The following is a 21,996-nucleotide window of genomic DNA, read 5'->3' on the forward strand; positions in this document are numbered from 1 at the left end:
AACAACCAACATCCACCATGCACTGCGACATAATAATTTACAAGCAAATTTACTACTTTAAAAGTAAAAATAAATTTAAAAAAAACTTAAATTAAGAAAAATCAAGTTTCGGTTTTCGCGCGTTTAAATAAAATCTTCAACTTATATAACAGTTCTTCAAGGTGGAATCTCTAATAATATAACAATTATTTTCAAAAGACACATCTTCAAAAATACAATAATAGACAATTATATTATTCACACAAAGTTAGCTAAAACCTGAGAACAAGAATCATTACAAATTTCAATTTTTTTAGTAGCCACTGGTTATTGTTCTGTGGTACGATTTACATGAATGCTGCGTAGTATCTGTGCACAACAGCAGCCTGATTTAAAAATAAGGTTACATGGGATGTCTATCTTAAAAAATGATTATAACTTGCATTCATGAAAAGTTAATGAATTTTAAGTATTTCTCGCATGAAAATCGAAACTTAAAAAACTAAACGGTAAACCAGTCAGTTTTGATGTAGTGAGTGCTGTGTACGTTAAGCGTTTTAATGGAAGTGAATAAACAAAGATTAAAACCAGTTACTTTATTACTTTTGCACGATTATGCCGATCTACTAAGTTACTTACAAAACTTGTGTGTACTACACTAAGGATAAATAAAAAAAAAATGTATGATGCAATATTGAAAAGTCGAAAATTTTTTTTTTTACAAATCATGCTAGTCAATAGCTAGATTTTGGAATCTAAAGTAAAAAAAAATTATGTGTTTTCTCATAAAATGAACAACGATACACAAAAGTTCGTCTAAACATCTTCACTTTTTAAAATTTTTGTAAATGAATTGTTATAAAAAAGTATACTGCCACTCGTGCACAAAATGAAATAAATGAAAAGGATAAGTTATTGTGAACAAAAAATTGAGAATGTGAAATGGTAACCTGTTCATTTTGAGGCATTTCAAACTGTTATCATACATGGAAGTATCTGAAAATAGACGGGTTATGAAATGTCAATGTGTCGCAGTAAACTTGAAAAGATTATTTTCGATAACACAACTAACGCATTGAATTCTTAGGATTTAAAAAAAAAGAAAAATGTAACAATTGAGAGGGTGATAAATTATGTATAAGTACAATGTGATTTTTTACATATTTAGGGAGATACGCATATTTTTAAACTTACCTATTTTATTAAAAAGTTACAAACTAAAAGAGAAATCACATTTTGATTAACCTCGTACAAAAAATTAGCATATTTCGATTATAAAATAACAAAACCTTCTGCACAGTACTTCATCCACTAAGTCCAGAATAGTAGCGAAGGTTACAGCTGGATTAAAAAGGTTACAGCTGGTTATCGAGCATCGATTGTACGTACACTTTAGGATAGGCAGAAATGACTTACTAGTCCATGCCCTCCCATTATATCAGTAAAAAACCAAGTAAGAAAAACATCGTTAAAGTGAATGAAATAATTCTATTACTTTGGGTTCTATTTTTCAATTCAAAAACTCGTCTTAGAACTATGACGAGCAACCCAACTAGGAAGTATAGACGTTTTTATTAACCAATTCCCAAATTTTTTTGACTTTCAAGAGATAAAATTGGAAGTACTTTCTCTTCTCTGGGCAGACAAGTCAAAACGATAGCTAAAAAGCATTTGCTTTTTGTATTTAAGTTAGATTAAAGATAAAACAATATTGTATATAGTTCTAAAATCGCATCCGTTACAGAGTTTATGCCCAATAATGATTGCTCTGGGGTCCCCCTCTCTCACAGATTCGAAGATTCTATTTATATTTAAATTTAGTGCTATTCTTTTTAGAAAGTCAAACTTTGTTTAATACAAAATATATTTAAAATCATGAACAATCAATCTTTTTAACATTCATGATAACTGCAGCGATGAAGGGAAATAATTGACAGAAAATCTTCTTTTCTAATACTAAACTGATTATTTAAAATTCACCCATATCTAAATAAAATAAAAAAATCCTTAATACCCTCTCCTATAAGAAAGTATAATAAGGAATGGATCTCATTCAAGGGACTTCACTTTCCGAAATTTAATTACTAATTAGATGATTTTTATATTTTTTTGACAGTGTTCGTAATCGGTTCTTTTACTTTTGACAGGTGAAAGAAGCAAGCAACCTGCGAAAACCGGGGCAACCAATTATCTACATTCAAGCTAAAGCAGGCATAAAGGGAAAAATTATGGGGATAGTGGAGGAGGAACAGCAGACCAAGGCAAAACGGAAAGTAAAAGGAGACACTCCTGAGAGAGTGCCACTCTTAATTTCTGACTTAAGATTGACAACACTATAAAATCACTATGAAAGAGAGCCCTATATGTCCTCCTTGTGAACCAGGTGAGCTTATGACTCTCATGTTGCAACGCCTAAAATATTCCAAGACTGTGAGTAAAGCAGGCAGAGCCTGTGACAGAGATCTTTAAAGCTTCGGTCTACGTAACCAAATAAAAAAATACATTTTTTCACAATTAGAATTAAGAAATTATTGCCAAATAGTTCTTACAGTTAGCCGCATGAATGCAGCACAAAATTAAGAAAATAGTAGTATTATAGTAGTTAAGAAGGTTGCCGTAAGAGTGCAGAAGCTTGTAGGTTTTACAAACCAAAGTTATAGTTGTAAGACACAATATATAACTTATTTGTGATGTAACATGCAGTAAATTCTTAAATGCTCATGTGATTACTTTTTACACGTAAAAAATAAATTAATAAGTTACTTTTACGCTTTAAATACAAAAATAAAAAGTGTTATTAAACTGCTTGTATCGTTGGTACTGATGTTTTCGCCCAACTAAAACTTGTATAAATTAACAAATACAATAAATGTTATTAGGGTTGCTCGGTGGAGGCCTGTATGTAGTCGCCAGAAACTCGGTTGCATCCTGATAATGGAGTGTGTTGATTGCTCTGCGGCGGCAGGACAATTTAATACCTTTAATATCTCATAACGTGTAATGTATTAAAAGAACATATAAATTAGGAATATAGTCTAGAACTTGTATCTTTCCGATCAAAAATGAATGCAATAAAAACATGTATTTAAGTTTTACTCTCAGTTAAGCTAAATATTATTTAACAAAAACTTACAGTTTAAAATGTTAAGTATAAGGGTTGATTAAACGCCAAAAGGTACACAAATCAGCAAGCACCCAACATTTCATTAATTCTTCATTAATATTTAAGTAATTTTACTGCATTAATATTCATTAATATTTTTTAGAATTTATTAGATGTTACAGACCCTTTTGCTGGTCATTTTCGTCTACAAAATATATGTTCAAGTAGCACTGCAGATTGACTGTACTATCTAGTTATTTATAATAATCAAATTGTTAATTACTGGTTAAAAAGAAAAACGTTATAAAAAAAAATTATGAGGCTAAACAATTCAAAATCTTTTTTAAAAAATGCTTCCACCAACATACATCAATGATTTTGTTTATTTATTTTTATTTTTAAATAAAAATCGTCGGTTTAAGTTCATTCTTCGATTAAAGTAATTGTTACTTTATGTAGTAGTCAAACGTTTATAATAATAGGTAATAATTATCTGGCTTTATCGCAAATAATATAGTTTTCTTCAATTACATTCTCAATCTAGGTATTCATCCCACAATGTTGTAAACAAGTAATATAAAATGAATAAGATATGCATATTTTTAGGACAGCTGATTATTCCAGAATTTTACTATAAGTAAAATTAGGGGGACTAAATTGAATTACAATTGAGAAATCAATAATTGTTGAATAATCTACTTGTTATAACTGTGTGTTATTTGTGCTCACGAATATTTCGGTAAGACGAATTCAAGACAGTAGCCGACTCTAACTTTGTCTTTTTCTACTTTAACATGCATGTACGAATATGTGATTTATCATAATTATAACAAAAAAATATTATAAATGAACTGGCCAGCATAAGGGTCTGTGACATCTAATAAATTCTAAAATATATTAATGAATATTAATGCAGTAAAATTACTTAAATATTAATGAAGAATTAATGAAATGTTGGGTGCTTGCTGATTTGTGTACTTTTTGGCGTTTAATCAACCCTTATATTTAATATTTTAAACTGTAAGTTTTTGTTAAAGAGATTTTTGTACCTTTTGGATAGATTTTCCTTTTTGTCTATTTTGCAAAGTTACATATCTGCTTTACAGATTTTTTTAAATTTGGAATAAGCAATTCTATCATTATAACCTGATAAGGTGTTAAGTCGGAACCGTAACTACCACTAGAGAGATCTTTTTAAAGAATGATTATAGTTGCTGTCCCCCAAACCATCCTCAATAACAATTTTTTTTGAAAAAGCGTTTTGAATAACATAGGAAGGTATTTGTACGTAAACAGCAAAATTAAACTGCGATTTCAGTACTTCCTTTTAAGAGGAGTAAGAAAAATAAACTGCGATTGCAGTACTTCTAGGCAAAGAGGCAATGATTTTTTAATCGAACGACAATTCATTGATTTAAATCGGTTCACTCATTGATAATTTAAACTATTGCAGTACTTCCTCTTAGTAGGTGCAAGAGCGTGATAGCACTTCACAGCCACGTAGAGGAGCTTTAACCACTTATTTGAGCTGAATTTTATCAAAATCGGACTAAGCGTTATAGAAATATTGGTAATATAGTTTTAGAAAGGGCCTTGCTTGGGTGGGGCAAACTCCCCTCCTTATGAGGCACAGCGTCGAGGCTTTTAAAATGCAAATCTGTACAAAATTTCGATTCGAATGACACTTCATTCATGAAAATCGGTTCACGTGTCGATAATTTGAAACGATTGCTATACTTTCCCTTAACAAGTGTAAGAGCTGATCGCCGCTTTAATGTTACGTAGGGGAGCCCTAACTCTATCGTCCTACCAAATTTTATCAAAATCGGGCCAAGATTTTCAGAGTAATTAGTAATAATAATTTTGGAGGGGGCCTTACATAAAGGGGGCTAACTCCTCTCCCATTCGATGTACAGCGTCGAGACCCCCAAAAGGCACATCTACATAAAATTCCGAATCGAATGATACTTCATTCATGAAAATCGGTTTTCGCGTTTAGGCGCTACGTTTTTTACAAAAAAGGTAACAAGTAGAAGAAGAACAAGAACAAGAACATTTTTTGAAAAAGCCGTTTTTGCTCATTTTCGGCAACTTTTTTCTCAAAACCTATAAGATCTAGGTTGTTGCAAAAAAATTACAGTTATAAAGGAGGATTTGCCCTTTATTTTAAAGAAAATTTGGGAATTTTATCTTTTATAGAAAAAGAGAAAAAAATTGTCAAAGTTGGGTGTTTTTCAACGTTACGCTTTTTCGTGCAGTTTTTGATGATCAACCCTTATATAAGCTAAATATTATACTAAATTACCAAAAATCACGTAATTGATTTGTATATTCTGTGCAGATTCCATCTCCTAATGAAAGGACAGGTAGACGATCAAGAACAGCGACCTAACCTAGTGTTTGTTGTGCTGGTCAGTATGGAAGAAAGTGAAAGAGGAGATTCTGATGAAAGCATTGTATCGTAGACAGTCAGGATTCAAGTTGAGTGACTAATAATTAAGTCTAGAAATAATTCCTCAAGACTGGTCTGTCGAAAAAATAGTAGAGAGGGGCTGTTCTAGATATTCTAGAATCTAGATTGTTGTAGAACATTTTAAAGAGCAAATAAAGAGGGCAAAACGAACCCAGTCAGTCCAGTCCTGTTTATAAGATGTTAGGTTACATTTCAAGTTACCGAAGATATTTTTGTGAATGTTTCTCAGTTTAACTGTAGATTGTATTTGTAATTTATTTCATGAAGTAAAAAATATTATTAAAAGTATGTGTTTTTTCTTTTTTTTTAATTAAATCGAACCCACTTGTTAACTATTTTTAGTGTCTAGTTAAAAAGGATATTGTTACAACAAAAATTACTTTTAGAATTAAACTTTTTAGTTATTAATGATGCAGATACTAGAAGAAATAAACTACAAGTAATTTATACAGTATATATCTTTTTATATTTATTTAAAGAACAAGCTTTATTAAATGAATATAAGTAACAAATGTTCCTTGAAGATACAAGTACCCACAAACTTGGTTACACAGCGCGGAGTGTAAAATGCCACAACATCGCTCTTCAGTTAAGCCCATCTCTTCATTTGATATGAAGCTAGCGCACTGAAAACAGTAATAGTTATTCCCCCGCATCATTCTACCAAAACTAAATAACCTTCCTTTTATCTAAATAATAGTTCCTCTACTTTATCCTAATCCTTTCTTATACAAAGCACCTCGCTAGAACTTCATATAAAATACATATGAAATGTATTCATTTTGCAGTAACATAGGAATATATTTATAATGAATATACCTATTCATAATTATTTATTTTTAATTATTATATAGTATATTTTTAATTCATGTACTACTTCATGTTATAAAGGGCAATATTTAGCTTTTGAAGGCGTCACGTCCAATAAATAACCTACTCCAGTCTTTATTAGCATGTGCACCAAAAAAAAAAAAAAAAAGAGCACCTCAAATTTAATAAACCATTCTACACATGTTGGTAAAAAACAAAAACATTTCTGTGAAGATTGTTTGCACATAATAAACAATCTTTGAAGAAATCTCACTTTTGTTTTGTTTTGAAGCAACATACAATTTTGTTTCATCAAGAAATGTTATAAGGAATTCGAATTTTATGAAAAAAGAATTTTCGTTCTTCAAAAATAAAAAATATAACATTTTCCTTTTGCTCTGAAAATGGTTTTACATCTAACATTCATGATTATGAATTAGATTTAATGCACCTCAAACGTTTCAAAATATTTTGAAGACTAATTGTGGCGACATTTGTAAGCTTTTTGCAATAAAGTCGTGATAAAATTTTAAATAAAGCTCAATTAATAGACGAAAACTTGTAAACATTCTTTTTAAAGTTCAAACTTCATACCAGAAGAGAATAATAATTATTATTACAACATTCGAATTGCTACTTATGAAAGTGTTGCTCTTGATGTTCTTCAAAGGTGTTGTTGTCTGCATTAGTATCCAGTTTGCCAAGAAATTACTGCCGTAGAGCTCCACTCCAAAAAAGTCTCTTCTAAAGACCGTTGTAGGACACTTCATGGCTTTAGCAAACCAATGGCTGTACTGAAATTCAACATTTCACTTAAACTTATTTATACTAGCAAATTGCACGTATACACAATTATATTCTATAAACATTTACTGATAATGAAGGAAGCATCAATAGATATTTTTGATGGTAGAGGATCAAAACTTGCTCCCCAAACACATCCATCTATCAAGTCGGTCAATTATTGAAATTCCTTTTCAAAAACACCATCTGAGCAAAAAAAAAAAAAAGCAGGCACTACAGTCAGTGTTCCTTCAGTATATAGCTTTGCATTCTACGAAAAATAAATGAATCATCTAAGGAAACATTAAACTTCAAGTTTATAACCTTAACTTAATCGAAAACCCTAGACCGTCAGTATTGATAAAACGAAAGTTTGTGTTCCAAGCTTATACCCTTGTTAAATTCTGCAGAAGCACTGCAATTTTTCCCATAGACAATGCGACATCTGTGTATTAGGGTGAGTGAATAGAAATCCATTTCAACTTCAAGTTTCTCTCCCTTCAATTCTTTCCCCTTTTACACATTTACCTTGGGCCAATGTATTGGGGGATGAACTACATAAATTTAATGGTTTAAGCCGAAGTCTGACGAAATGAGTCAGAGTAACATAACGTTGCGACTGGACATTGAACATCATTAAACATTCACTATAATATAGGTGGAAGTAATATTGAGGCAATCTAAGATGCACCCCCTTTATAGGAAATCCCTCAGGGAAGAAATCCGTCCCTTTGTTGGGTGCTTCAAAAGGGTGTCAATACTACTTGATCTTGTTTCTAAAGTACAGGGTTATGTGTACGCAAGTGGATTGAATTCTGCTTGTCTTTGTGTAAATTTTATGAGACACCTAGAACGTTTCTTAATTCTATTTACGGTTCTCCCACTTAAAAAGTGAGATATAATAGTGTTTTAGATGTGTGAGACAGTTTACTGCAAGAATAATTTTATTGTTAAATAGTTAAATCGATCTATAATTCAATCACATCATTTTTCTATGAAAGATAATTTTGTTCCTCCAATATTACAAGTATAAGCGACAAATTCATTTCAATCTTTGGCTTCACTCAATTAAATATATGGATGATAAAATAATTAATAATAAACTATCTCTTACCTAACAGGGCGAATTTAGGTTGATTGAAGCCTTAAGCGCATACTAAAATTGGACCCCTGCCTCTAACAAGTAAATAAAAAGAAATCTGAACAAAGGATTATAAATTTTATTTAATTAAATACAATTTAAAGGTATGTAGTTTGATAACCAAAAATCTTCATCTCTTTATCACCAATAAAAAGATTTTCAGTTCTACTTCCTTCCATATGAAAGCAAGAAGAATTATTGAATCATATTTATGAGGGACTGGAAGTTGGCTGATTAGGATTCGTTTCCTTTATTATCAGAAATTAATTAATTAATGCAAAATTTATAAAAAATAAACACAATTTTTGAAAATAGTAAATTAGGGATGCACCTGCCACCCAGAATATCTGGATAAGAACTACCTAAATATAATAAATATATTTTTATAGATTAAAGACATTTTTTAATATGGAAATTGAATTATCTAATTACTTAAGGTATAAACCAGTAAATTAATATGTTACTTTTACAGTTTGTATTATATTGTTAATGGAAGAGAAATTTTGGTTGCAAACTAAACTGATTTCATCTGAACCCCAACATTAATTATTTAAGTTCAGTCTCCCTAAACATACAGCTAGACAATAAAACGCATTCTTGGTAGGAATTGTTTTTCCTTCTACTTCTATTGCCCCTTTTTGGTTCTTTGATTGCCTTTGGAGGGTGTGAAACGCATTGTCATCTGATTAAGTTTTAACATGTTTGTAGGGATAAGGTCACAGGGAAAGGGGCCTTGCTTTAATTTATGACTCATGCCTTGACAAACTCTCACTAAGTGTACTGGTCTTAATTCGATTTCAATCCAGTAATATAGCAATTTCCTTTAATTGCTTTAATGGTATTATGAACCAATGTGGGCAGAATTCTTCTTTGCTAATGGTGTAAATAAAATATTCGTTTCTCCAAATAATCCAGCATTATTTATTGACGCCTAATCTCTGATCCTACCAAAATGGCTTTGTAATGTGACGCAATATAAATAACCAAACTAGATAAACTAACTCTGATCGATCACGGGTCTTTTTACCCTTTTACCCAAAATTTATTAAATTTAGGGCTTCATACAAACAGTAATTCAAAATTATCGCAAAATCCAAGACTGAGGACAAAATTAAATTATTTGCAAGAAAAAGGAGATATACTTTTTTTCATTTTTATCTTAGAAAGAAAAATACTGCTTTGAATTCTAAATACAAAAGTAAAATTCATTTTTTACAGGAAGACTTAGATTCTGGGCTACATAATGCTGGCTTAACTTTAGCATTTCCACCAGGACTCAGCTTAGGTTAGTTTTTGCTTCATTTACGCTTCATTTCTGAACTTCAATCATGTTTCATATAGATTTTACGTTTGGTAGATTCTTCTGATGCCTTCTAGTATTATAAGAGCTTAAAGTTTGCAAATCAATCTTCTACAACTAATCTGTGATTACTACAAAAAAATCTAGGGTTGTTGAACAAGAAATATAATATCCTAAAATTTCATTCTTTATAGCAAGCTTGTTTTCTTTCATTTGAGAGAAAACTCTGCATCATATGTGAAGAAACTGTGGGTCTCTTTGTTGGTATCATGTGATGGGAATTCGTGATCAACCACGACAATGGAATCAAAAAAAGAGGTCGCACTATTTTGGCACTGCTGATTCATAAAAATATGCAACAGCCTATTCTTCACATTTGACAGAGACTTTCCTGACTAAAAGCCACACTCCTATTTTTTTTTTTTTTTTTTTGCGCATCAACAGCTGAGGTTATTAGCGCCCGGAGCTTTTTCCAGTGCATTGCCGGCCTCCGGACAGTGTTCTCTCGTTACAGACAACACTGTCCATCACCGGACAGTGAGCTGTAAGAAGCTCCTAGGAAGAGAAAATCTAAGGGTCAGCTGCTGGATTCGAACCCGGGACCTCCGCGTGGGAGTCCAGTATGCTAACCTCATAGCTAATCCCTTCCCTCACACTCCTATTATTCTTATTTAATTGTTCTGTTTGTTCTATAATACATTAAAGAAAGGATTTTCACAAAGAGGAACTTTCCAGTGAGATATTAATTGTTTACTTCTAACCATGTAACAGAAGTATTGTTACATCTTATTAAACCTTCCTCTCTACTTAATTCAACCACAGTTCATCGCCTTGCAGTTTGATTGTAAGCCAAACTTTAATTCCTAATATCTGGAAATAAGAGCTGGTGGAATGAGTGAAAAATTATTTCATGACTACGTGAGTTTGAGTTACGGCAGTTTCTAATAACACAGCACACATATACTGATTGGATAACCCAATTAACAAGCCAACTTTTGCTTGTATACAAGTTAGGACTAGGGCTAACTAAAATCTGTTTTTGATTTATAAAGGTAAGGGTGCTCATATAACAAAATTAAAATTATAGCCTTCTTTACAATATTTATGTTTACAAGTTCTTCTCATAGGCTGATTATTTACTTTAAAAACCTTTAAACATTTTTGTGTGATTTTGATTAAAGCTTTTGTTACTGCTTCAAATTTTTAAAACGTTCAAAATATTTTAACGAAAAAATTGGTTCTCATTTTTTACAGACATGTAGTCCAAGTTTAAGAAAGTTTAAGTTAAAACTTAGATTAAGAATTGCAGTAAAAGAGAGTTGTCAGTTCAAACCATATTTTTGTCTTGTAAACAGAAAATATAGGTTAATAAAAAAGCATAATTAAAGAAGAAATATACCTTGTCAGTTCAAATAGAATTCTAATAAGTAGTAGAAAAGAACATGTAAAACTGGAAATGCTGCAAAAAAAACAGCGTAGAAATCCAGTTATCTTTTCTTTTTTTGTCGTTTTATATCAGGACCCAAACGAATGAAAGAGGTTGCATAATTACAGATTTTGTTTGACACATATAGAGAGCAGTACTGATGGACTTTATCCTTTGAAGGAAAGAATTTAGTGTGAATTAGCTGACATGTAAGAGATGTGAGGAGGAGGCCAACAGAACAGGATGTACATTGAGGACTAACTGGAACCTCTCCTTTGTAAGCTTTACCTTCAATTTACATATGATTGAGACTTTTTTTTTTTTCTTTTTATCCTGGAAATGGTGTCCAATTCTCTCTAATCTGATCCAACTGGATGTCAGGCCATGTAAGCCTAGAATGGTGAAAAAAGGTGCCTCTTTATGTTACTACTTCTAATCTAACAGACGTACTCATACTGTTCCAATTCTACTTTCCAGAGACTTAAATTATTTACGTTAGTATTTGCAGCATTTATTGATTACATATATTAAATCTCCTTAGAAGCATACATTGTTTCTAATGCATATGAAATATTAATAAATCGACCCAATTGATTGAGGTGACTTCTAGTGGCAGGAGGTCCCAGAGTGCGTATGAAAGAAATATATTGTAGATTAAAATAACTAATATGACATTAAATATATACATATATCACTTATAGTGGTCAGTAAATAAAAAAATAATAATAACACGATTAGTGGAGTGGTTCAACATTCGCAGAATACAATCTTAAGTCCATTGTCTTATTGTCAACGCTGTTTGTGTCTTCAATTTAATGTATGTTCAAATGCCAAAGTTGGCTTCTAACCGATTGAATATTCTTTTTCTTTTCCATTTAGGCATTAAATAAAAAAACTAAATAATTATTCGCTCTTTGTATAATTTTAAACTAAGTCTTAACGTAATAACTAACATTTCTTTGCTTCTGGTCTAGTCGCCAATGAGAAGAGAAGGCTGTTGAAACTTCTGGAGAAAAAGGGCGTAAAATGTTTGTCGAAGTGTGTTGTGACAACATTGATTGCTTTTTGCGGTAAATTAGCTTACATAATAGATCCAAACATGGGACGAACGATTCCGAACAAGGACTAATGATGAACCTGGAAAAAAAGGCAGTATGTGAAGTAAGTGCAACAGCAATGAAAGATTTGGAGGTAACTTCAAGTGTATGGTGCATCATTCCAAACCATAGTTTGGATCGAGAGGAACAACTCCCAAGAGGTCCAAGGAGTTCTTTGGCTCCAAGGGCATAAATATTGATCAACAGACAATCCTCATGGAGTCAGCAATAACCAACTTAGTGGGGATATTACACCATCATTATCTATAATGTTTATTTACTAGTCCTTCATGATCTCATGTAAATTGACAAGTCTACCTTCTTCTAGCGTAACCTTCTCAAGTTAGTGTTTGGCTTTATACTTCGTATGAAAATAGTTCATTTTTCTACCTCCATATATCCTTGTGATTGATTAACAGCAACCCGGAGTATCTGGGTGGTGTAAAATGGTGTAACTAAAACAGTGAGGAATAGAGATAGCTCTGAGCAAGGTCAAGATCAGGCTTCTGATTAAAATAAGACATAAATATGCGCTCCAAAAGGATACAACCTGTCATGCGTTCTACAGCATGCTTCCTCTACCTCTTAAGACAGTTTTTAGTATTTATTGTGAAGTTTGTTTTCGACATTTTATTTGGTATTAATCTGCCATTAATGCTAGCCAATTAATTCTAAAACAGTATTTTTATCTTTTATTTAACTGAGTCCTTTCTTTCGCACCTAAATTACACAATATATCCATCCTCTAGCGCCATTAACAACAACTACGTATTCAGCAATATCTTCGTGAATTTCTACAGTTCATTAACAAATAGACAAGCTCCATTACATTATCATTGGGGATTGTGAAGTTGGGAGCCTATTACAGACGATACTAACTCCAATAATATGCTATAGAGGCACCCAGGAAGAGTATCTAAGGGCTCCTAGTTGGGTTCTAATCCAAGCCTTCCGCGTTCTCGAGGCCACCAAACTGAAAATTCATATGACTAATTACATTCTACACTTCTGCTTTATTACCCTTCCCAAATATCTAGTACATTCTATAAGATTTGTTAATGAGGAAGAATATTTGAAAGCAAATACTTACAAATAAGTATATTCAAATGAATAAAAACTTCTAATTCATAATTATTGTAGAAGTTGAAACAATGTACTGAATAATTTTTAAATATTAGCAAGATGTCTGGTTGCATCCTTGATATGGTTTAATATGGTTCATGTTGGTGTAAAACCAGCCACAGAAACTCGTTTGAACTTGTAGCTAGCTGTTGGTTTTTGCTTCTCATTTAGCCCTTAATTAGTATTCCATGAAATAATATTCGCTTCTAATTTCTCAGGCATGAATATTTAAAATTAAAATTATTTCCAGTTTTATACATTAAATTGCCGTTGTATCATTAATTTTAAATAAGTAGATTCTACTTTTACATATTCGTGGAATACTTTTGCAGTGTAACCATTAATGCTGATATCTTACAACATTTCCTGGATGACTTCAGGGTCACAGGTTTTAAAGAGTCATCCTTATAAAAAAAGGCGTAACCTTCTACTTTTTCGTATTTTTGTTTTGTTTTTAACTGATTTGAAATATTCTTACCAATTTTGCTGATTCCCTATTTTCTTTGTAAATGCCTACAGAGTCTGGATGGTTCTATCAAGTTTTAGAAGGGTTTTTAATTTCTGGAGAAGCTGTAAGGAGAAGGAAGCAAAAGCCTTCAGCGAACCAGTTCGCCAACTATTAGATCCACTATTTGTGCATCTTCTAAACTGCAGTCACTCAGCCTACTTGTTGCTCTTCTTTTCTTTCTGGCTAGAATTACTTGTGGAGCAAGAAGACCTCAATAGCACTAGTGAAGGCTTGCTTTATCTTTTTGATTTATTAAAGCAAGAGATTATATTTTTGCTGGTCTCTATGCAAAGGTAAGGATAGTTCATCACCTAAATCCAGAGACTTTTTATCAGGCCAACTGGTCAATGAAAAAAAGCAGTAATTCTTCCTGTAAGGATACAACGGTTCAACGTCTGGAGGAGTAACTGTGTCTCTATCTATGGGCTAGCAGAGAAACCAAAATTAGTTAACTCCAGGGTTTGGATAAAGAACTTTTGGCTGTTAGTTGCCATTATTTCTTCTTTATTTCAAACAATTTTTCTTGTTCTTTCACAAAATATACACGAATATAATAAATATAGATTAAAAAAAACCGTTGAAAGTCCAACAGTTAGAATTCTAAGAGTAAAGAAAATTAAGTTGTAAAGAAGTATGTTCTTATAGACCTCAAACTTGAACACTTTTAAACCTAATACACTAATCGCATAAACAGTTTTTATTTGAAAATATTGAGTTCGAAAAGATGGGGGTGTACGCATTTTGGACTATTTGGAACCAACCATAAATCTTAACCAGAAATTTGTAACTACTATCCAGATCATTTAATTTACCGTTTAATTTTAAGTAATTTTTAATTATTGCCTTAAGTCAAAAAAGTGTTTCACAACAATAGTTATTTATTTACTATTAATAAAAATTAGTGATATTAAATCAGCGGTAAATTTAGGTGCAATTATTTAGGAATAAAAATGTGATATTGTAGTCTTGGCGTAGTGAGATGAAATGGCCGAAATGTAGAGGACCAGTCGTCAATCAGTTACTGTGAGATAACCATGATTAAATACGTATGTTATTCTCTCTCTCTCCTCTACACACACACACACTCTATCATCATATATAAATATATAATATACAGTGAGATATATATATATAATGACTTAGTTATCATATAACAAATAATTCCCTCTAGAATGTACTAATTGTACAGTTGGGCCTTTGCAAGTAATTCTCATATTACTATGGAGTTCTGTTATTTGTATTACTAACACAGCCCTTTAACTGAAATAATTATAACTACTACGTTGTACATTTACTATTATGTTATCCAAATTTTATCATTTTACACTAATTATACCTTAGCCATTATTTGCTCCAAGAATACTTTTTTAATCGTTTATTTTATGTTGTACTTCATTTGAACTACTGTAACTAAATTCAAATCTGAATATCCATTAATTTAGGACACACTAATTGCGAACACTATATGCTTATGTGTTAGCTGCGAATAGCCGCAGACTAAAACTATGTAATTTACTTCAAAAATCTATAAAATAAAATCTCTGTTGAAAATTGTGCTAAAAATTGGTGTACTGAAATAAAAAAAATGTCCGTATTATTTAATGAAATAGATTCCTAAAAAGTTTTCCTAAGTTTAAGGTCTTTTTCTTCTGTGATGATGAGATATACCAGTTTTGCTTCTTTTTATTGTTATTAAATTCAAAAGTTAGTCTTTTTTTTATGTTTAGCTTTATTTAAGCCTTTAAATTTTTGTTATATTCTTTAGTGTTTTTCCTACAGTAAATCTATGTTTAGATCTATGCCTAGCCATCTCATAACGACATTACTAATTGCGTATAAAGAAAAAACAAATAAATAATAAACTCAATTATTCGAGATCTACTGTGCCGCTTTGTAAAGGCTTCTAAACTTGCAGGATCTAAGGTTTTTTCTTTACTTCTCTATTACCTGTCCTAAACTGTTAGATCGCTTCTTCCAAGCTACCCAAAGCTCTTCTTCCTCTCCTATCTATTCATCCACTCTTATTCTCTTCACCAGAATACGGATGATCTTCCTCTCCAATCCGAAACATCAATCACTTGCAAACTGACACTATTATATCCCATAAATGAAATCACGTAATTGTCCTTCCATCCATCAGAACATCTTCATAACCTTGGATCCAGATTTCGCAAATAAAGTTGAATATGACCATTCCACAGTTAAAACTTTTCCTTCAATCTTCCTGAACCTCTTTCCTGTCCCTCTAGCAGACAAAGTGCGATATCTTGGACTACAGCTGGGAAAAATTCCTCTCTTAGAACTTCATATATTCAACACAAGCGACAGTAGCTTATTGATCTAAAGATTACTCAACAAACTATCCAAATTTACACTACTGAACTTAATAACCTTACACAGCCCAACTAGCCCCAAATCTGGAATTATGGATATAGGCTGTACGGAGCACCCAACCCTAACCGTATCCAATCTCTCCAATTGAAAATCCTGAGCACCATTAATCAACTTTATACGATAGCAATCGAACTATCCACAATGACGTAAAATACCCGTTATACCAAATTAATTACAAAATGTTAATGTTACATTATACAAGCTCATAAGCCACTGTTCCCAACTATCCTGCTCTTGAGGCTGAAGCGTCAAAGACTTGACGATCACCTGATCGCATGGTGGGAAAAATCATCCTTCGAATTCACTTCATAGGGGAGAATAACTTGCGTTAGTCAACTCATAATGGTTTGTTTTGCTTTATATAAATAGAATTAAAGGAAAAATAGAGATAGTTATTACTACCTGATTATATAGATTGGAGATTCTGAAATCTAGAGAAAATGGGTCGTTCTAAATAACCAAAAAAAGAGAATATAAGTATAATTACCATTTTGAATTATCTTTTTATTAAATTGAAAACTATTAACGTTTAAGAACGAAAAAGTAACCTATTACTTTTTTGATTTTAATCTAAACTCTTCAGAAAGCTTTTTACGAATAATTAACCAGCATGATGATGGAAAATGGGTCGTATTTTCTACTTAGAAACGTGGTTAGTACAAACAATTATAGAGGTTTTAGCGTGAGTCTCCTTTAAGAAGGAAAAGAGCAGACGTTAAGGAGGACACCGAATGAAGGAGCTAACCTTTCTTTGGTTCCACGAGGTCAAAACTTTGTCTACCAAGTGACACACAACTAGCACACAGACCAAAGTTGTCTTCTATTCTATCCAACAACTTCAGACCTGCTTACACCCGTACTGGAGCAGTATTGGTGGTTTGTAATTTTGTAATTAACTCTCTTGCCATAATTGAACTATTACGGGTCTCAGCTCTCTAACTTCAACCAATTCTATCTAAATACTCATAAATTTCTTCTTTATTTTATATGCTCTCTAAAAGTTTAATTATTTGGCAAACTCTTTATATTATAATTAAGTCCTCTTTTGCTAAATTTAATTTTATACTTTTAAAAGTACTAGACGAAATGAGTGTTTTCTGTGAAGAAGATTTAATTACGGGAACTGCATTCTACTTTCAAAAGCCGAGAGTGGTCCTTTGGAGTCCTTTCTAATGACTTTCTTCAAGGTCAAATGGTAAGAACACTATCTGAACGAGAAACGTCTTTAGCAAAATTATTGTTTTCTGAGACTTCTTAATTCTGACTTAAATAAAAAGTTAAGTTTTACAGAGAACATTTGTGTTTCGGTAAATAATGATAATATAACTTGGTCGTATCTCTGTGAAAAATTTATTTATAAAATTGTTGGTTTACAAAATAAATCAAACATAATTTTACAAATATTACTGATCGTATCTTGGTCATTTGTACATCCATTGTTCAAAAAATATGATGCTGTGAATGTAATGGAAAACTGCTGAAAAGGTGGAGGTCGAAATATCTAGTTGAAATATTGGACACTGGAGGGTAATACCATCTCTATATATCTACTATAATGGTATACTTTGTGATGTGTTTACATTGTGACCATAAGGTGTAATTTGTGCGTTTTTTTTTTTGTTAGTTTCCACCAACCATATCTATACTACACGATATGCCTTACAATAGAAGGGAGATTAGGTTGTTATAGCATATTGTTTCACCTAGCCGTCAACAGAGTTTACTAATTCTCCTTTTATGTACTAACTTATCCATGTTTTGCAAGAAATTTGGGCGTAAGTTGAGGTATTTTTTGTGAGGAATATAGTTGGAAATATTGTTATGCCTTAACGCACCTTTAGTTTAAAATACATTGATTTAGTTAAATCAAACATTGTTTATATTCAAATGTATGCCTTTTTTTTTACCTCGTGAAAGTAATTAATGCTTTCTCCTTTGCGAGTCTATCCACTGCACAATACACTCGCGAATCCAGGCAAGAAAGTAAAGGGTAAATCACGGCAAAACAAAAATGAAACCGGTACTAAAAATATAGAATTAAAGAACGGGGTGAACTTAGTCCTAGATCTGCATCGCATTTTAAGTTACCACTTGACTCTGAAGTTTCATTTCAAAAGTGATTTTTGGACCATGAATTATGTTGATGAAGTTTAGAATTTGTGATTATCAACAGGTGATCACTAATGGGTCTTGCTACAATGCAATACAATGGACTTTATTTCACTTGCAAGTATTTTGCTAAAAACCAATCACATCCAACTTTTATTTGAGAGAAATCACACTTATTTATTTTATTTTTTATAAAGAAAATTTGTCAATTTAGGAACGAATTTTGATTTGAATAAAATATAAAAGTTAGAACCTTGAGAATTATAGCAACAGATAGATATTTTCATGACAATTTTATTTATTCAAATTTAATTAAAAACATCCAAATCTTATCACATTTACCGACATTTTATTGAATGACAGGGCGGATTAAACAACTCCCAGCAGCAAACTAAGGTCGTCTTCTGAATGTTTGGAAATAACAATGTACTTCACGCCAATTACTACGAATGTAACAACAATAACGAATCCGGGTATCAAAAAAGTACGAATCAGGCAAAAAAAAAGTGACAGAATTAATAAACAGGACAATTTTAGCTCTAGGTTTGCGTTTAATTGACAGCTAACACGTGACTCCCTCTCCTCCTTTCTAAGTTTTTATTAATTGGGTCTTTTTTTTTAATTATAGCTTCAGCCATACGATTTTTGCTCTCCAATATACCGTAATGCCATTTTGATGTCATTGATGGACGCCATGTTTATGAATCTCAAACAAAATCAACCAATTGAAATTACCATCTTGATGAAAGATATTTCTCTAAAATAGCTTTGAAAAATCTCTTTGAAATTCCTTAAGCTAGATCTAAAACTTGTATTTGAAACATAGCTTTCCTTTTGCTGGGACCCTTTAAAGCGTTATATGTTCTCACTTTATAGGGTGTAAGGGAATAATTTTGAAAGTAGCTGTTTAGTCCCTTTAAAATATTAAAATAATCAATTTTCTGCTTTCTAATTTTTCCCATTATTGTATTCTTCTTCAGTTATTTAAAGTGTTTGTTTATGATTGTTAAGATTGATAAGAGATTGTTAAAGTGATTGTTTAAAGTGTCGTTTGTGAATTGTAGAGAGATGAAACGATTAAAGAAAAAAACATATTTCGGGCAGTGAAACATCTCTACCATTTTAAAAGTTGTGGCCATCGTTGGATAACACTTGTCCATCTTCAAACTCATTAGAAAACTTGCTCTTATACATTCATCAGAACAGTGGAACCCTATATTATGGGAGTAAATAATTCGACCATTATTAGGTCTAATCTCCAATCTATATAATCAGTTGGTCAAAACTATCCCTATTTTTCCTTTAATTCTATTTATATAAAGCAAAACAAACCATTATGAGTTGGCTAAAGGTTCCATTATTCAGCCCAACTTACTGGAATTCCGTTACTTTAATATAACATTTTCTTACATTAAAATTTGGTACATTAAATAATTCCTTAGAATTAATTATTACTTCGAGTATACCAGTACATATAACTAGCTATAAATATATAAATAAAAACTTCAAATATGAAGAAAATTATTGAGCAAAGATGTCTATTTACTGAATAAATTTTTTGCTTCCTTTGATTTTCCGTACAAATTACAATTTTTAAGTAAATTTCATTTTGTAAAACTATACTAGCGCAACCTATACATATACAGACTATATAAAACTGTGTGAAGGTTCACAACAAATGTTCTCACTTAGATAAAATGCTTACGTGAGTCCAAATTTTGATAGTTTTTATTGTTGTAATTTTTTCAGTTGCCACTCAAATTAAATTGGGAGTTTTATTGTGTATTTTTTTCCCCTAACTTTATTACCAATCCCATAATAAAATAAAATAGTTTGCTTTCGATCGTCAGTAACTTGACATTTACTTCAAATTTGCAGGTTTGATAACATCATTCATGTAAATGTGAGGTTAGGTTAACTTTTTTTCTTATACGAGTGGCCCACTTAATGTCACAATATAACGAATTGTTTCGAGCACATTTAAAAGAACATAGGAGAAATGTTCTATGTATATCTGAATGTAGGTAAAGGTAGAGAAAGTAGGATATCAGTAGCGTTGCCATGAGAAACCATTTGTCAGTGGCAAGGTAAAGGGGAGCAAGTTTGGGTACTATTTGTAGCTTGCGGGCTGTTCATTTAACTTGTGTCTGCCGGACCCTTTTTGGATGGTCGACTATATACCCCTTACTCTCACACATTGAGAGAAAAGAAGGGTTTTGTATAGTAGGAGAACTTACCTCATTACGGAATACCTCTTCTGTGTCTATCCTATCCAACCTTACGAGAGCCTTTAGGCGTTTCTGTTAGGAGTTCGGCTTGGTTTTTGTTGTCGAACAATTTTATGACTGTCTGAAGTGCGAGAGAGAAATGTTTGGCCTAGGATCCTCTCCAACCCTGGGAGCTTACAGCAGTTTTCTTCCTCCTTTCCCATCACTGTTCGCTTTTCCACGCTCTGACTCCTTTATCAACTCTTTCTACCTGCCTCTTCATCTACCATCACGGCACGGCCTTCTTCCCCCTATTCTCTGGTAATTTATCATAACTTGTGTTCAAGCGTGCCCTACCAACCAACCATTCCTCCCTAACACTACAAACTCTACTGGCGGAGTGCGCGGACAAGTTTACCCGCTCGCGCGCCAACGTTGACTTAAGGATCAACTGCTTCTCTACACAACTTGCCGCCGCCCGAACAGGGTAGCTGTCTTTCTTACACCATCCCAATTTCCCACATCTAGACCATTATTTATCACGTGTTACCTACCCACAACTTTCAACAGGGGCTTACATATATTTGCATACTTCATTCTTTACAAACTAAGACGTTGTAAAAAAGTAAATATGGGATATTTCTTTCAGTTTTTTCCACATTTTTTGCAAAGCTTTGATTAAACGTATAGAGTTAATTCGTTCTATAACTTTACTTAAATGTAACCATTTGTACATTTAACATTTTAGGTAACATAGAATCTATTTAAAATAAATATTGATTAAATCTATTCAACATAAATCAATATTATTAAAATAAGAGAGTTGATAGGGAAGGAATTAGATTGATTAAAGATCCCGGATTCGTATCTAAATGCTAGCCCTTAAATTTTCTCTTTCTAGGAGCTTCTTACAGCTCACCGTCCAGTGATTGGCAGTGTTGTCTATTAAGAGAGAATAACCTCTTATATTTGGCGCACCTTAAATAAATAAATAAAAAAACAAAATATATATAGAATTGATCAATTAAAAAAAAAGCTCAGCTGATCTAGTCTGAAGCTTGTCAATCTGGAACTCAATTAATAAAACAGTACTCAACTACCGATTTAGCAAATTTCCCAATTTAATTTTTCACTAGAAACACATATTTTGAGAATAAAAGAATATAGAATCTACTTGTGCATAATGAGTGCAGGAGATTCGAATTTTAGACTTGTGAATTAGATTGGGAGTTGTTATTGTGTGCTCGATAATAAGTTTGCTTCTTTTATACAGTCTTTTAAGAAGGAATTAACTTTCCGGATGTCCTTAGAATCAAAGGTACTTTGGTTACTTTCAGCTTAACTTTTTTTTATGGTCAACAATCGTCTCATTAAGTAGCCCCAGTCTTCTTACAACTTTTCCCTTAGTATTTTACGCATACTCGTATGTTGTTCTTTCCCATCGATTTGCATAACATAATATTATGAAACTACTCGAACTTTACAATTTAACATTTAGTACTAAATTTGTAATGAATAGTTAGAAAATGAAGGCACACAAAAAC

At 32.0% G+C, this 21,996-nt stretch overlaps 1 long non-coding RNA gene across 2 annotated transcripts; it reads left to right on the plus strand.

The window, feature by feature from the left end:
* The first annotated feature begins 17 nt into the window (after positions 1-17).
* On the plus strand, positions 18-5,816 carry LOC141458874 (uncharacterized). Of its 2 annotated transcripts, none has more exons than XR_012461238.1 (3): positions 18-660; positions 2,127-2,362; positions 5,424-5,816. It is a non-coding gene; the product is annotated as an uncharacterized lncRNA (long non-coding RNA). The 2 variants fall into 2 exon arrangements; XR_012461237.1 differs by lacking the exon at positions 18-660 and adding an exon at positions 1,326-1,432.
* The last annotated feature ends 16,180 nt before the right edge of the window (positions 5,817-21,996 follow it).

The sequence above is a fragment of the Rhodnius prolixus genome, unplaced genomic scaffold (assembly GCF_049639745.1).
Source record: "Rhodnius prolixus isolate KJV_2025 unplaced genomic scaffold, Rpr scaffold_5, whole genome shotgun sequence".
NCBI classification, from domain to species: domain Eukaryota; kingdom Metazoa; phylum Arthropoda; class Insecta; order Hemiptera; family Reduviidae; genus Rhodnius; species Rhodnius prolixus.